This window comes from Periplaneta americana, chromosome 11, assembly GCF_040183065.1.
Source record: "Periplaneta americana isolate PAMFEO1 chromosome 11, P.americana_PAMFEO1_priV1, whole genome shotgun sequence".
NCBI classification, from domain to species: Eukaryota; Metazoa; Arthropoda; class Insecta; order Blattodea; family Blattidae; genus Periplaneta; species Periplaneta americana.
In genome coordinates this window covers 166,747,645-166,765,732 of record NC_091127.1, presented here as the reverse complement: position 1 = coordinate 166,765,732, position 18,088 = coordinate 166,747,645, and the positions used below count along the sequence as shown (strand labels likewise).

The following is an 18,088-nucleotide window of genomic DNA, read 5'->3' as shown; positions in this document are numbered from 1 at the left end:
CATAAATAAATAAGTAAGTAAATAAATAAATAAATTAATAGATAAATAAAATTTTTACATAAATCTATTAGGAATAAATTACATATAAATTTAAAGAAAAATTATGTAAACTTTGAAAATTGGGACAATTATAATTCAGTATTAAAAATTATTATAAGTAAACTAATTGGAATATTAAATTGAAACTTTGTGTACTGCATGTCCACATTGTAATAAATATGTGGTAAAACTTTCAGATTAATTGGTGTATAAGTATAGAAGTTAGATATTTCACAAATCCAAAACCTTAATAACGTTATGTCAGCAAACATTCGATCGTATGGCATTGTCGTTCGTACAACGAACAATCAAGGACGTCAAATGTTTGCAATTATGTATTGCACTATTATACGTACCGCGAATTGTAGAACTTGTGGACATTGCAAAAGTCGAACATCTGTAAGGATGACTAATTTATCGCCATTAGATAACTAGATAACTAACCACCGTGACAGATGACGTCAGTTACATCACACGTCACTCGCTCGACATTGCAATATTCGAAATTCTGTGCCTTGCTGCGTAGTAAGTCAAGAGTTCGATATCTTGTACGAATCAACTATTAACATGGCTTTCTCCACCTACTTTCAAGATAAATACGAGTTTACGATAACCGTGAAAATGGGAAGGCAGGGGGTTTCGCCAACACAGTGTTCTGTTCTCTTCATTTATAAGAATTGACGCTAGGTTCATCATTGTTCAACAGTTAATTGAGTCACTCTAAGACAGTGTTGCCAACCGTACGATCTGGATCGTACAAATGCGATAACTTGGTGTCATGTACGATCGTACGATCCAACCCGAACAGTACGCAAAATGTACGATCCTATCGACAGAGAGAGAAAACCACGTCAAAAAAGGAGGATTTTAAACATTTATTACAATTTATATTACCGGTTGTTCTTTATGGTTGTGAAACTTGGACTCTCACTTTGAGAGAGGAACATAGGTTAAGGGTGTTTGAGAATAAGATGCTTAGAAAAATATTTGGGGCTAAGAGGGATGAAGTTACAGGAGAATGGAGAAAGTTACACAACGCAGAACTGCACGCATTGTATTCTTCACCTGACATAATTAAGAACATTAAATCCAGACGTTTGAGATGGGCAGGGCATGTAGCACGTATGGGCGAATCCAGAAATGCATACACAGTGTTAGTTGGGAGGTCAGAGGGAAAAAGACCTTTGGGGAGGCCGAGACGTAGATGGGAAGATAATATTAAAATGGATTTGAGGGAGGTGGGATATGATGATAGAGAATGGATTAATCTTGCTCAGGATAGGGACCAATGGCGGGCTTATGTGAGGGCGTCAATGAAACTCCGGGTTCCTTAAAAGCCATTAAGTAAGTTCATACTTGTAATATACTTTACTACTTAAGTTCTTCTAACTGTACATAATAGATTATATTATTGATAAGGGCGCCAATTAAAAGCTTAGGAAATGGATGCGATTTCTTAGCTGACATCGAGTTTGACATCAGCGACTGAGGGTACCTAAGTGCGAGTGACATTTCACTTTTTAATCTGGAATTGCAAAATTTTACTTGTGTTTGATGGGTGAAGTTACTTGTAGCTTTCCTGAAGGTTTCGTGGAAAATTTTCATTCCTGCATATAGCCTACTTTTCAGAGAGATGGTTCGTAGATTTTATTAAATTTATACTTATGGAACGTTAAAAGCCAATGCATTCACAGCGGCGAGAAATATCTATTATGAAGCAATATGAAGCATTTATTTTTTTAATTACGACGGGATTGCTACACAGTAATTTTCTGAAAACAACGTAGAGTATCGACAGTTGAACTCTGTACCAGCAGAGCTCGGTCAACTTCACGCTCTACACGCGTTATTTTCGGAAAAAGAATCATGTTACGCATTTAATTCCAGGCTAATTGGGTGCCACAATCGCGCTGTGACGCTCTGACCCATACCGGGAACAGCTCCAGCAGCCGGCAACTCCATGCGGTTTGTGTTGCACATTGTAATTTAGTATAACTGAGAAGATATGACGGATCATAACATGCCTACCAGAATGGGGTCACAGCAAAGATTGGACTCCGAGAACCCATGTGTTAGTCACGATCAAATTCGTAATAACCTGTAAAAGTATCTTCACATGTGACTTCATGCGTTGCAGAGTCATTGGTAAATACGTTTATTATTAGAGAAATGAATGCAACTGAGAAGCAACGCTATGACGTCAAGCACTGTCAGGAAATATGGCAAATGATTCATGTTGTAGAATGGAATCGCAACGTTCAAATAATGTACGAGCTAGATCTGTTTAAACACTGGACTTGTATATGGTGATCAAATTCTGAATGCCGATTGTAGATGAAGTCTCTACTGAAGGTTAACAATTGCCAAAACTCCGTTGTAGGAGGTTACTAAACCTTACGTCTGCGATGTAGGCGAAGTAGGAGTTTCCCTCCATTAATCTGAACCATTGTTGCTACTGATTTGACAAATCATCTGATGCATCACTCCTATCAGTTAAACATTCTCTTAAGGAAATTATTCTTTTCGGAATATGTATTACATGTCTTTCTCGTGTTAAATATTACTGTACCTGGTTAACATGTTTCGGTCTGTTATTGACCTTCTTCAGAACTGGTTGTTGCTGGTCTTGGCGCCTTTTGTCTTGTTTCTTGTGGTGGTGTGTTTGTGTAGTGTAATGTGGAGCCAAAGTGTGTGTGTTCTGAAACTGAGTTGTGTGTTGAGAATTTCATTTGGATGTGTTTTTGTGTGTCTGTATATTTCCTATTGCTCTTGTGTGTTTCGTTTCTGGCTCTTCGGTTGGATGTGTAGAATTTCCATGTCTATGTTGATGTCTCTGTAGGTGTGGTTAGAATTTGTGATTTGATTTGCATATGTGGAAGTGTTTTGTAATTTTGTTATGGCTGTGATGTGTTCTTTGTAACGTGTTTGAAATGATCTGCCTGTCTGTCCTATGTAGAAGTTATTGCAGGTGTTACATTTGAGTTTGTATACGCCTGTGTGGTTGTATCGTTTGTGTTGTTTGTGTGTTGAAATGTTTTTATAGAGAATTATTTGTTCTGTATACGATGTTGTAATTTAATTTCTTGAATGAGGTTGCAATATTGTGTGTGTTTTTATTTTCGTATGTTAGTGTGAAGTATTTTTTGTGTTCTTGTGTTTGTGTTGTATTCGTATGTTTTGTGATTATGCTTTGTCTTTCGTATTATGTTGTCTATTATGTTGGGATTGTATCCGTTTTCTTGTGCTATGTATTTGATTGTCTTTAGCTCTTACACATCCAACCAAAAAGACAGAAACTAAACACACTAGAACAATACGATTAGGGAAAGCACGGAAATTTTACTTGAAGCAAGTAAAGCGTTCGGTTTGGAAGTAAATCCCGAAAAGACAAAGTATATGATTATGTCTCGTGACCAGAATATTGTACGAAATGGAAATATAAAAATTGGAGATTTATCCTTTGAAGAGGTGGAAAAATTCAAATATCTTGGAGCAACAGTAATAAATATAAATGACACTCGGGAGGAAATTAAACGCAGAATAAATATGGGAAATGTCTATTATTATTCGGTTGAGAAGCTCTTATCATCCAGTTTGCTGTCCAAAAATCTGAAAGTTAGACTTTATAAAACAGTTATATTACCGGTTCTTCTGTATGGTTGTGAAACTTGGACTCTCACTCTGAGAGAGGAACATAGGTTAAGGGAGTTTGAGAATAAGGTGCTTAGGAAAATATTTGGGGCTAAGCGGGATGAAGTTACAGGAGAATGGAGAAAGTTACACAACACAGAACTGCACGCATTGTATTCTTCACCGGACATAATTAGGAACATTAAATCCAGACGTTTGAGATGGGCAGGGCATGTAGCACGTATGAGCGAATCAAGAAATGCATATAGAGTGTTAGTTGGGAGACCGGAGGGAAAAAGACCTTTAGGGAGGCCGAGACGTAGATGGGAGGATAATATTAAAATGGATTTTAGGGAGGTGGGGTATGGTAGAGACTTGATAGGGACCGCTGGCGGGCTTATGTGAGGGCGGAAATGAACCTTCGGGTTCCTTAAAAGCCATTTGTAAGTAAGTAAGTAAGAACAATACGAAATATACAGACACACAAAAACACATCCAAATGAAATTCTCAACACACAACTCAATTTCAGAACACACACACTCTTTGACTCAATATTACACTATACAAACAGACCCCCACAGGAAACAAAACAAATGGCGCCGAGACCAGCAACAACCAGTTCTGAAGAAGGCCAATAACAGACCGAAACATGTTAACCAGGTACAGTAATATTTAACACGAGAAAGACATGTAATACATATTCCGAAGTGATATAGTGTTAAAAGTTGTGTAATCAAGATATATAGAAATTATTCTGTCAGTGCCACTGTCTATTACATTAGCACTAGAAAAACACTGTTCTTCGTTATTTTTAAAGTGATCAACACATTTCTTCCACTTGTCTTTTCCATATTCTGCGAAAAGCGGCAACGCAATCGTTCCTTTACGTTAAGTGAGGACCCATTTTCTGTTACAAAAATGCCATTGAAAAGACTGTAGACAACTGACTAAACATTTTAACCTATCCCTTTAAGTAAATGAAACCATTCAAAACAATAAATGCTTATTTTTAACATGGAAAACAGCCAACTTTCGATGTTTCACTGTATTTCCGACAGAGGTGTCGACCAATATCCTTGATTTTTTCCATAGCACTGCTGAGGACATGCCTCCTGTTGACAGCCTCTCAAAACTTACGTTCACGCTATTGTAAAGCCGCAGTAAAATCATATATGCACTACTGCGGAATTACCCTTACTGCTGAATTAGCCGAGTTTCCCGTACAACAGTGATGTCAAAACAAGCGCATTTTTCTGACCTTGACGTCGTGAGCGGGTATCAAGCGCTAAGTATGGAAAGAGGAAGGGTTGTGTATATGTTGGATTAAGAAAACAGTGGTGCGCAAACTTCAAACGGAAATTGAAATGTTATGTCGTTATTTTATAACGCTTCTTTCTGTTTGATATTATCTATATTGTCTGTAAAACAAAAGTACTAATACCAATTTCTTAATATTGCACTTATATTTTAAATGTTAATAACATAATATAAAGTTAAAAAGGAATATTCACATAAATTCCATAGCAGTACAACTATACTGTACTAAATGGATGAAACACATCAATCGTAAAGAAAGTGGTATCCCAAAAAAAGAGATTGAGTATGACATGATAAGTTGTAACTGATATTGATGGTACCTTTAGCCTTATAAAAGTAATCAATAAACCAATCAAAACAATATTACAGTACAAAGCAAAGTTACCTAGGTGCTGTATATGTTTTAAGTGTAACTAATATTACATAACAAAACTCTTATCGCGTTATGCTTTTAAGGTGATATTGGTGAGCAACTTCCTATCATCAGAATATTAAATTATTTTCTCGAAATGTGCTGAAGCTATAGAGCTGACATTTTTACAACACATGGGCACGTATCTTTTGCTTACGATGTAACAGTAGTAGCTTTGTTAATTCATTTCCTTACAAACAATTTCCATGCGAATATTTTCAAAATTTTCAATACACTATCTTCAGTAATACGTATATACGGTATATTAGATTTACGAAAACATTGTGTAAGGCTAGTATATAAATAGGCCTATATCTAAAAATTTCATTTATATATAAAAAAAAGTTGAGAAAATATTTATTTTGAATAAAAAAATTCAAACTTGTGAAATATGAGCATTAAAATTAAAACTTACATTCTTATAATGCACTTATACTTCTCAGACAAATCTAAAAATGACCATGGATACAGTTTTAATAAGTTCTCTTCCCTTTATCTATTGAATCAGTGCTGGCCATCCCTGAATATAGCTCGACCAAGCGGCATATACTACCTCTTTCGTCTGTCTCTTTCCTTTCCGCTGTAAAGCGCTCAGGCTCTCCTGGGCTCTAAAGCGCGCGCGCTTGCTCCTATGGACATCAATTGTAATGACTGCCCTACAAGTTTTTGTTTCCTTGAAAGTTTTAAGAAGAAAGAAGAAAATAATAATAATAAATCTAAGAGAATACCTTATGATCTTTTAAGGTGGTGTCGCAGGATCATTATTGAGCTATTTAAAGCTGTTCATTAAGGTTGACAATGATTATGATGATGGAAACTTTAGCATTCTTAAGTTAATTTTCAAAGTATTTAAATGGGCATTAATACAAGTATGTGAATGAATCTACCAATTTACGAGGCGCACCCAGAAAGTAGGTTTCCCGATTTTTTTCCCCTTGAAAGTAAACGTAATTAGCCGTGTCAATTGCGTATGCGTAACATATCTATGACGTATTAATCATATTCCAGACGGACAGGTCCCGCCTGGTGCCAGTAGCGTGGCAGCAGTGGTCCGAAATGGAAGCTCTTATTCCTTCTCCCGCCGCCTGCGAGGTTCGGTCGTTGATAAAGTTCTTTAATGCACAAAGCATTGTGCCAATTGAAATTCATCGGCAGCTCTGTCAGGTCTATGGGCCGAACATCTTGAGTAAGCAGATGTTGCGTCGCTGGTGTAGGCAGTTTTCCGAAGGTCGTCAAAGTGTCCATGATGAAGAGCGCAGTGGGCGACCGTCCCTCATCAATGATGATCGTGTTGAGCTGGTGCGGCAGTGCATCATGGAGAACCGTCGCTTCACGATTACGGAGCTGAGCAGCCATTTTCCGCAGATATCGCGATCCTTGTTGCATGAGATTGTCACTAAGCACCTGCTGTTCAAAAAAGTGTGTGCCAGTTGGGTGCCGAAAAACCTGACACCCGAACACAAAATGCAACGTTTAGGAGCAGCACTGACATTTCTGCAACGGTATCACGATCACCCCGGAAACCAAGCAGCAGTCAATGCATTGGCGGCATAGTGGATCTCCGGTCAGGACGAAATTCAAACAACCTCTGTCGGTACGGAAAGTGATGTGCACGGTGTTTTGGACAGGAAGGACATTCTGCTCAATGACTTCCTTCCAAGAGGTGAAACAATGAACGCTGACCGTTACTGTGAAACACTGCGAAAATTGAGACGTGCCATTCAAAACAAGAGGCGTGGAATGCTTACTGCAGGTGTTGTGCTCCTCCATGACAATGCTCGTCCACATACGGCTCGGCGCACAGCAGCTGTTTTGACGGAATTTGGCTGGGAGTTGTTTGATCATCCACCCTACAGTCCTGATCTTGCACCTCAAGAAATTCCTGTTCTCCGGTGAGCGTTTTGGCAACGACGAAGAGCTGAAGACGTCTGTCACACGCTGGTTCCATTCACAGGCGGCAGAGTTCTACGACAGAGGGATATGACAAGTGTCTCAATTCTGATGGTGGCTATGTTGAAAAATAGCTGAAACATTGCTGTACCTGTTGCCAGTAAATGTTTTCCTGAAAGTGTGTGTTCTTTAAAAAAAAGGGGGGAAACTTACTTTCTGGATGCACCTCGTACAATTCTGTGCAGAGTCTTATGGAAGATAAAGTGTGTTTTCGTTTGTCCGTTGTATTCGAAGTGTGTTCAATAAATAATGCTTCTGAGAATTGTGGCGGCCCCGGGGAGTGAAGGGAGACGAGTCGCAGCGCAAGACATTCCGATCCCAATCGACTTCGTGTTGTTCAAACACCGGCTTTCTATCTTCCAGGTTCTCAAACAGGAGTCGGCAATGTAAAGTCAGATCGAAACCACTAGAGCAAACATAACGGAATTTGGGTTCAACCCAAGACGTAACATTCACGCCATGCACATACTATTCAATCCAGTATAAATCGAGGTACTATCACAAACTACCAACGTATTAGTCTCTACATCGTTTTACTTTCGTCGTCACATGAAGATCACCTAAATTATATTAAAATAATAAACACATATAAAATGCAATGATACGCTTATCATATTTTCCTTCAACATGGAAGCACGCTAATATTGTGATGATTCCTAAACCGAATAAAATTCATACTGATCCATTTAACTATAGATCTATATGTCTTCTGCCTCTTTTTTTTTTTTTAATATTTGAGCGTCTTTTATTACCTAGAGCAGTCATGTCAATTGATGCCCATTGGAGCAAGCGCGCGCTTTAGAGCCCAGGAGAGCCTGAGCGCTTTACAGCGGAAAGGAAAGAGACAGACGAAAGAGGTGGTATATGCCGCTTGGTCGAGCTATATTCAGGGATGGCCACCACTGATTCAATAGATAAAGGGAAGAGAACTTATTAATACTGTATCCATGGTAATTTTTACTTTTGTCTGGGAAGTATAAGTGCATTATAAGAATGTAAGTTTTAATTTTAATGCTCATTTTTCACAAGTTTGATTTTTTTATTCAAAAGAAATATTTTCTCATCTTCTCGTATACAAAAGTGAAATTTTAAGGTATAGGCCTATTTATTTAGTAGCCTTACAGAATGTTTTCGTAAATCTAATATACTGTAAATACGTATTACTGAAGATAGTGTATTGAAAATTTTGAAAATATTCGCATGGAAATTGTTTGTAAAGAAATGAATTAACAAAGCAACTACTGTTACATCATAAGCAAAAGATATGTGCCCATGTGTTGTAAAAATGTCAGCTCTGTAGCTTCAGCAGATTTCGAGAAAATAATTTAATATTCTGATGATAGGAAGTTGCTCACCAATATCACCTTAAAAGCATAATGCAATAAGAGTTTTGTTATGGAATATTAGTGACATTTAAACCATGTACTTTGCTTTGTACTGCAATGTTGTTTTGATTAGTTTATTGATTACTTTTATAAGGCTAAAGGTACCATCAATATCAATTCCAACTTATCATGTCATACTCAATCTCTTTTTTTGGGATATCACTTTCTTTATGAATGATGTGTTTCACCCATTTAGTACAGTATAGTTGTACTACTATGGAATTTATGTGAATATTCCTTCTTAACACTTTATTATGTTATTAACATTTAAAACACAACTGCAATATTAAAAAATTGGTATTAGTACTTTTATTTTACTAACAATATAGATAATATTAAACAGAAAGAAGCCATATAAAAATAACGACATAAAATTTCACGTTCCGTCTGAAGTTTGTGCACCACTGTTTTCTTAATCCAACAGGCTGCTTATTCATATACTCAACCCTTCCTCTTTCCATACTTAGCGCTTGATGCCCGCGCACGACGTCAACGTCAGAAAAATGCGCTTGCTTTGACATCACTGACCTAGACCATAAACACACCTAGAATCATTGTTACCATATACTTAATATGGATTCAGAAAAATGCATTCCTGTCCACAACAATTACATAGGATTACTGAAATAATTCTTGATACCTATGAGAAGAAACAAATCTGTCTAGGACTTTTCCTTGATAAAGAAATGACGTTCGATAAAGTATGGCATAATGGCCTCTTATTCAAGCTGAAAACCCATCTTCCTGACACATACTATCGTTTAATTCAATAATTTCTCAGAAGACGAACTTATTCAATAATAATTTACGAAGGTGTACAGTCTCAGATTAGATATATTTCTGCAGGTGTACTTCTAGCCCCCTGCTCTCTATTTAATTTACACTCAACACCTAAATCAGATTTTCTAATGTAGCTCAGTTCGCATGATGTGAATATGTTAAGAGAAAATCTACAAACGATTAGGGAAAACACGGAAATTTTACTTAAAGCAAGTAAAGCGATAGGTTTGGAAGTAAATCCCGAAAAGAGGAAGTGTATGATTATGTCTCGTGACCGGAATATTCTACGAAATGGAAATATAAAAATTGGAGGTTTATCTTTCAAAGAGGTGGAAAATTCAAATATCTAGGAGCAACAGTAACAAATATAAAGGAGGATATTAAACGCAGAATAAATATGGGAAATTCGTGTAATTATTCATTTGAGAAACTTTTGTTATCTAGTCTGCTGTCAAAAAATCTGAAAGTTAGAATTTATAAAACACTTATATTATCGGTTGTTCTGTATGGTTGTGAAACTTGGACTCTCACTTTGAAATTAAGGGTGTTTGAGAATAAGGTGCTTAGGAAAATATTTGGGGCTAAGAGCGATGAAGTTACAGGAGAATGGAGAAAGTTACACAACACAGAACTGCACGCATTGTATTCTTCACCTGACATAATTAGAATCATTAAATCCAGACGTTTTGAGATGGGCAGGGCATGTAGCACGTATGGGCTAATCCAGAAATGCATATAGAATGTTAGTTGGGAGGCCGGAGGGAAAAACATCTTTGGGGAGGCCGAGACGTAGATGGGAGAATAAAATTAAAATGGATTTGAGGGAGTTGGGATATGATGATAGAGACTGGATTAATCTTGGACAGGATAGGGACCAATGGCAGGCTTATGTGGGGGCGGTAATGAACCTGCGGGTTCCTTAAAAGTCAGTAAGTAAGTAAGTAGACTCAGTTCGCTAATGATATTGCTGTCCTTAGCAAAGGAGATACTGGTGAACAAGTGACAACCAATCTTCAAAACTGTGTACAAGAAATTGAAATGTGGAAAAAAAATGGAGAACAGCCATAAAAACAAATAAGTCATCAACAGTAACATTCACATATCTCAAAAAAGAAAAAAACACTTTCATTATACCTCAACTGTTCACCAGTACCACATCATGAAGAAGTACGATATCTTGGACTCATCTCAGACAGTCTCTTGACCTGGAATAAACACCTCACTCACACCCTTCAGAGATTAAGATACAGACTTCTTGTCTTTCTCTTTCCAACTAGAGATTAATATATGTAATGCTTCTTAAACCTAATCGGCTCTATGGATGTTCATTATGGGGATCGGCTTCTGTAAGCCAAATCAAGCGTATTGGTGCTATTCGACAGGAGTAGGCTACGTGCCGTCAACGGGTTTCCCCTTCTCCCTTCCTCACCATCATTATCATCCTCACCCATTCCCTATACTACACATCCACGAACACTTAACATACACTTACCCTAGTACACGACATAACTCTTCACAGATACACATCATGCATAACGTGGCCCGCCGAAGTGGTGTGCAATTTGAAAATAGGTCACAGTCCTGCCATCTATTCGCAGTATGCGGAACCCGAATCACGCGAAGTGAAGTGGGTAGACATTAGACACACACACATATTCCAAAACCGGGCACTAAGGGTAATCACTGGAACCCATAGTACATGAGAAATGAAACACTTCATTCTGATCTAGGTATAGCCAAAGAATAGACTGTAATTCATTCTTCCTATACACGGTTATATGCAACATCGTCAACACATTCTAACAGCTTAATCAACAAGATTCCTCGGAACCTGCCCCCCTGCACGGCCTGGTCGTCGCCTCAAGAGGAAAAGACACACCGATTTGTTGATGCTTTGAGGAACGTTAATGGACGTCATCCTCTCCACAAGTCTCATATTATTGTGATATTAAATATGTAAACTAAATTGAAGTACCAATGTACACAAATTGCCAAATAAAATAATAATAAAAAAGCAATAAAATTCGACTGAAACGTTCAGGTAAAAATAAAAATATTTGCCTAATTTTCTGCATCCTTTGAAATTAGTCTATGATTACATCCTAGAAGTAGTTCTCCTTTAAATGCATTTTGTCTTTATACATAACTAGCCGTACCCGTGCGCTCCGCTGCACATAATTGGAATAGGACATTTGATCCAGGGAACATTCGTGTTTGATAGAAGGATAAATCGTTTATTATGTTGCTTAATTTACATTGTATTAAACAACTAAAATGCGATCATTTTGATCCAGAGACCACTCATTTGGTCATAAAAATTATTTTAGGAAATACAGGAAACTAATGCCTATCAAGTTTTCTGTGCATAAGAAGCTATTTTAATCTTACCTGTCCTCAATTCACTCAGAAGTTACTGTAATAACATTATAGCATTATGTCCATATAGAGAAACTACACTTTCCAATGGTGAAATAATAATTAATTATACAAATCGGTTAATTTAGCTTCCGATATTACTTCATACAAACACAGAAACATTATCTGTAGGCTATGTTTCATAGCTTTCGAATGTTGTTGTCCAAGGCCCCTTATAGACGAAGTCATTTGTTTTTTATTTCATTATACCGCTTTAGATGGCGTTGTTATTGTAATTTTGAAACTCATTTATCTCATTAAATATCAGTCCTATCAAAATTTTGCATGGAATAAAACTTATCGGAAATTATTTTTAAAGAAATTTTTGTTATGTAATATTTTTCATGAAAATTAATAATAAGGGAGATATTTCGATTTATTTAATTCAGACCCCCTTATAACCCCCCTTTTAAATAAAATATTTTGAATGCCATATAGCCTAAAATCTAAGTTAGAACGAACTTAATTAATATTCCAATTTTCATCGAAATCGGTTCAGCCATTATCGCGTGATAAGGTAACAAACATACAGACAGACATACGAACAAAAATTTCAAAAAAGCGATTTTCGGTTTCAGGGTGGTTAATTATATATGTTAGGACCAATTATTTTTGGAAAATCGAAAATTACCAGAAAAATTTCGGCTACAGATTTATTATTAGTATAGATAGATGAGGGATCCCAGATGTGATATAATTATGCCATCTTATCCTCATGTAATCAATGTTTACCAGTTTCTTTGTTTCTGGGTAACACTAATTAACCCTGAATTTGATCCTAAGTACAGAGTGAAGCACGTATTGTGAGGATCAATGCCATTCCCATGTAATAGTGTTGAAGCACGCTTGATACACGCATCAGGTACGCTTCGGAGGATGAATAACATGGAGCACGTATCATACAGTGCATCATACATTTAGGAAATTCAATGAAAATTTAATGCGACATTGAGATTCTCAATGTGAAATCATTGTGACCTGTTTTATGGTCATTGTTTGTAACAGTAGTACGTTTATAACCAGATGGAGGCGGTCATTCCTACTTGTAATCGAGATAAATCCATTCATCAAATCAACTTTACAGGGAGTTATACAGGGACATCATTTTATTTTTACTAACATTTCTAATATTAACCTGCCTATACCTTTGAATCAACGGTTGCTAACCCCTTCCATGACTGAAGTTCGATGGCGTAATACACAAACAAATCACTTTACTAGGTATAGGAGGGAAGAAAAGTAGTTCATCCATTTACGTAAACTATGAAATATCAAGCTTTTGAGTTTGATAATTTTCATTAGGTTTTGTTTAATCAGAATACAGCACAGTATTAACAATGAGTGTTTTTACTCACGAACTGAGCTGTCCATGTGGACGTATTCATTATGCAGTGTATATTATACTGTCTACAGCACATTAGCGTACAATATAGAGAATGAAGTTAAATTGAAAAATAATCATAATATGGATATTTAAACACATTTTTCAAAATGGTGGCGGTTCATTTCGATTAATGTATGTAATTCCAATTACCAGTTTCGTCCTTCGTACTAGTAAGCCTAACTCATGTTGAAGTAAATCTCTACCTACTCTATAACAGATTACCTTACGTACTGTAAATTCAATCTTCACTTCTGCTCGATCCGAAAAGATAAAATTACTCAGACATTCTATCTACTGTCCGTCCAAGTGATTATGTCGCAGGATCGTAGAAAGGAGGGAAATCACGTGACAGTTAATTACTTAACGAGCCCTGTTATTTAAGTTATTTTAAACAGTTGTATGGGTATAATATTACGTATATGTCCAATTCCTAACAGAAATTAATGTTCTCAGAAAAGAGCTAAGACAGCCCAGCCACTAGCCTTTATCGAGAGGCGACTAGAAGCTGGTGGGGAAAACCGGAATGCGACGTAGGCAAATGGACGACAGTACCTTTGCTTAAATGATGCAATATTGAAAGCTCTTTCGTCATTGGAAAACGCGAACATATTTTTGGAACGTACTGTGACGGTAAGGCTACTATGACTTGGATCTGTGTGGAAGACGGTTGAACTTCATTCGTAGAAGGGGTGGGAGTGAAGTATATTCAAAAACTCAGGTACAATAAGAATTGAAGTAAAAATAAAATGATGTCCCTGTACCTGAAAGCTTGATTTGCATAATACACGTCACTGTTCGTTAACAGAAAACCACAATTTAAGTCACACAGAGTTAGTGTGCACTCAACGTTCGTTGCTTGACGGTTGTGTCAGCCCACTTTGAGGTCTGTGGATATAGAGGGAAAAATTGGATCGGTGTCTGGTAGAGTTCCCGGGTAGCTCAGTTGGTAGAGCGTTGGTACGTTAAACCAAAGGTCCCGGGTTCGATACCCGACCCCGGAACAATTTTTCCCTCGAAATTATTCCAATCAACTTTACAGGGAGTTGTACCTGAAACCTTGATTTGCATAATACACGTCACTGTTCGTTAACAGAAAACCACAATTTAAGTCACACAGAGTTAGTGTGCACTCAACGTTGGTTGCTTGACGGTTGTGTCAGCCCACTTTGAGGTCTGTGGATATAGAGGGAAAAATTGGATCGGTGTCTGGTAGAGTTTCCAGGTACCTCAGTTGGTAGAGCATTGGTACGTTAAACCAAAGGTCCCTGGTTCGATACCCGGCCCCGGAACAATTTTTCCCTCGATATTATTCAAATCAACTTTACAGGGAGTTGTACCTGAAACCTTGATTTGCATAATACACGTCACTGTTCGTTAACAGAAAACCACAAATTTAAGTCACACAGAGTTAGTGTGCACTCAACGTTGGTTGCTTGACGGTTGTGTCAGCCCACTTTGAGGTCTGTGGATATAGAGGGAAAAATTGGATCGGTGTCTGGTAGAGTTCCCGGGTAGCTCAGTTGGTAGAGCGTTGGTACGTTAAACCAAAGGTCCCGGGTTCGATACCCGACCCCGGAACAATTTTTCCCTCGAAATTATTCCAATCAACTTTACAGGGAGTTGTACCTGAAACCTTGATTTGCATAATACACGTCACTGTTCGTTAACAGAAAACCACAATTTAAGTCACACAGAGTTAGTGTGCACTCAACGTTGGTTGCTTGACGGTTGTGTCAGCCCACTTTGAGGTCTGTGGATATAGAGGGAAAAATTGGATCGGTGTCTGGTAGAGTTTCCAGGTACCTCAGTTGGTAGAGCATTGGTACGTTAAACCAAAGGTCCCTGGTTCGATACCCGGCCCCGGAACAATTTTTCCCTCGATATTATTCAAATCAACTTTACAGGGAGTTGTACCTGAAACCTTGATTTGCATAATACACGTCACTGTTCGTTAACAGAAAACCACAAATTTAAGTCACACAGAGTTAGTGTGCACTCAACGTTGGTTGCTTGACGGTTGTGTCAGCCCACTTTGAGGTCTGTGGATATAGAGGGAAAAATTGGATCGGTGTCTGGTAGAGTTTCCAGGTACCTCAGTTGGTAGAGCATTGGTACGTTAAACCAAAGGTCCCTGGTTCGATACCCGGCCCCGGAACAATTTTTCCCTCGATATTATTCAAATCAACTTTACAGGGAGTTGTACCTGAAACCTTGATTTGCATAATACACGTCACTGTTCGTTAACAGAAAACCACAATTTAAGTCACACAGAGTTAGTGTGCACTCAACGTTGGTTGCTTGACGGTTGTGTCAGCCCACTTTGAGGTCTGTGGATATAGAGGGAAAAATTGGATCGGTGTCTGGTAGAGTTCCCGGGTAGCTCAGTTGGTAGAGCGTTGGTACGTTAAACCAAAGGTCCCGGGTTCGATACCCGACCCCGGAACAATTTTTCCCTCGAAATTATTCCAATCAACTTTACAGGGAGTTGTACCTGAAACCTTGATTTGCATAATACACGTCACTGTTCGTTAACAGAAAACCACAAATGTAAGTCACACAGAGTTAGTGTGCACTCAACGTTGGTTGCTTGACGGTTGTGTCAGCCCACTTTGAGGTCTGTGGATATAGAGGGAAAAATTGGATCGGTGTCTGGTAGAGTTTCCAGGTACCTCAGTTGGTAGAGCATTGGTACGTTAAACCAAAGGTCCCTGGTTCGATACCCGGCCCCGGAACAATTTTTCCCTCGATATTATTCAAATCAACTTTACAGGGAGTTGTACCTGAAACCTTGATTTGCATAATACACGTCACTGTTCGTTAACAGAAAACCACAATTTAAGTCACACAGAGTTAGTGTGCACTCAACGTTGGTTGCTTGACGGTTGTGTCAGCCCACTTTGAGGTCTGTGGATATAGAGGGAAAAATTGGATCGGTGTCTGGTAGAGTTCCCGGGTAGCTCAGTTGGTAGAGCGTTGGTACGTTAAACCAAAGGTCCCGGGTTCGATACCCGACCCCGGAACAATTTTTCCCTCGAAATTATTCCAATCAACTTTACAGGGAGTTGTACCTGAAACCTTGATTTGCATAATACACGTCACTGTTCGTTAACAGAAAACCACAAATTTAAGTCACACAGAGTTAGTGTGCACTCAACGTTGGTTGCTTGACGGTTGTGTCAGCCCACTTTGAGGTCTGTGGATATAGAGGGAAAAATTGGATCGGTGTCTGGTAGAGTTCCCGGGTAGCTCAGTTGGTAGAGCGTTGGTACGTTAAACCAAAGGTCCCGGGTTCGATACCCGGCCCCGGAACAATTTTTCCCTCGAAATTATTCAAATCAACTTTACAGGGAGTTGTACCTGAAACCTTGATTTGCATAATACACGTCACTGTTCGTTAACAGAAAACCACAATTTAAGTCACACAGAGTTAGTGTCCACTCAACGTTGGTTGCTTGACGGTTGTGTCAGCCCACTTTGAGGTCTGTGGATATAGAGGGAAAAATTGGATCGGTGTCTGGTAGAGTTCCCGGGTAGCTCAGTTGGTAGAGCGTTGGTACGTTAAACCAAAGGTCCCGGGTTCGATACCCGGCCCTGGAACAATTGTTCCCTCGAAATTATTCAAATCCATCCATCCTTAACCAATAGAACATGAACTTCAGTGTCCTGGGATTAAGGTTCTAACTCAGTACTCCGAAGAATTTAAAGACTATCTTTTCCACTCACAGATTCATAAAAGTTTAGTTGAGCACTCACCTCTGTAACATTTACATCATACTAAACTACGCAGAGGGGTATATTATGTCAGGAATCATCATCCTTATCATGAATATTAAAACCATGAAGCAAAATTTTGATGATAACAGCAATCATAATGGTCTGAAATTACCAACTAATTAATGAAATCACAAGCTTCATGTGCAGTAATCTTAATCTTGCCAAACAACAATGAGAATCCGCCGAGACTGGGTGTGCCACAGCTTTGATTAATAAACGCTGATAATTCCAATGGCTCATATTCCTATAGGGAACATTATTCTTATATATTTCTAGAAAGTCGACGAAGAGCCAAAAGTAAATCAAAATTATAATACTGATGAAATGGGCCGGAGGGAACTCGGCCATTGTTAAAAGGCACTAAGTCAAGTTTTGAAGAAATTGAATTTTTATGAATTTCTTAAGATTCTTCTGGATTTAATACACGATCAAACAAACCAATCACACGATACAGCTTACTATTATCACAGTCTAGTATATACAGTCACGAAGCTGAATACTTACTAAATATGCAAACATAGACAGTTGATATAGGCATCCATAGATAGTTGCTAACCACCAGGACCGCTACTATCGCCTCATCACAGATACTTTCTCCACCAGACGATAAAATGTATTGTACTTTCGATATCGTATTATTTTCAAAAAATTAACACCTTCCTTCCATTATTCAAATATGAAATACATAAGGTTTATATATTATTTTCATAAAGTATACATTATATTTTATAAACCCACTTCCCTGGATCTTTCGGAAGAAGGATAACTCTGAGTTCTGACCTCTTCTTCTTACAATATTTATAGTAATACAAACATCTCCTTGTCCCATATTATTATTCAAATTATTGTCTTTTAGGCATTTACAGTTATTTACAACCGATAACGAACATTTCACAGTCTACACAACTTTTCACAACAAAGCGAAATACGACACAGTGAATGCCTTTTCGATCTAGACCAGACCGTAATGTTTGTTCGGGTTTTCTATTTCAGTGTATGGA

At 37.9% G+C, this 18,088-nt stretch overlaps 2 non-coding genes across 2 annotated transcripts; both read left to right on the top strand.

The window, feature by feature from the left end:
* Positions 1–16,549: 16,549 nt before the first annotated feature.
* TRNAN-GUU (transfer RNA asparagine (anticodon GUU)) lies at positions 16,550–16,622 on the top strand. Its single transcript has one exon. It is a non-coding gene; the product is annotated as a tRNA-Asn (tRNA).
* A 215-nt stretch (positions 16,623–16,837) lies between these two features.
* On the top strand, positions 16,838–16,910 carry TRNAN-GUU (transfer RNA asparagine (anticodon GUU)). Its single transcript has one exon. It is a non-coding gene; the product is annotated as a tRNA-Asn (tRNA).
* Positions 16,911–18,088: the final 1,178 nt, after the last annotated feature.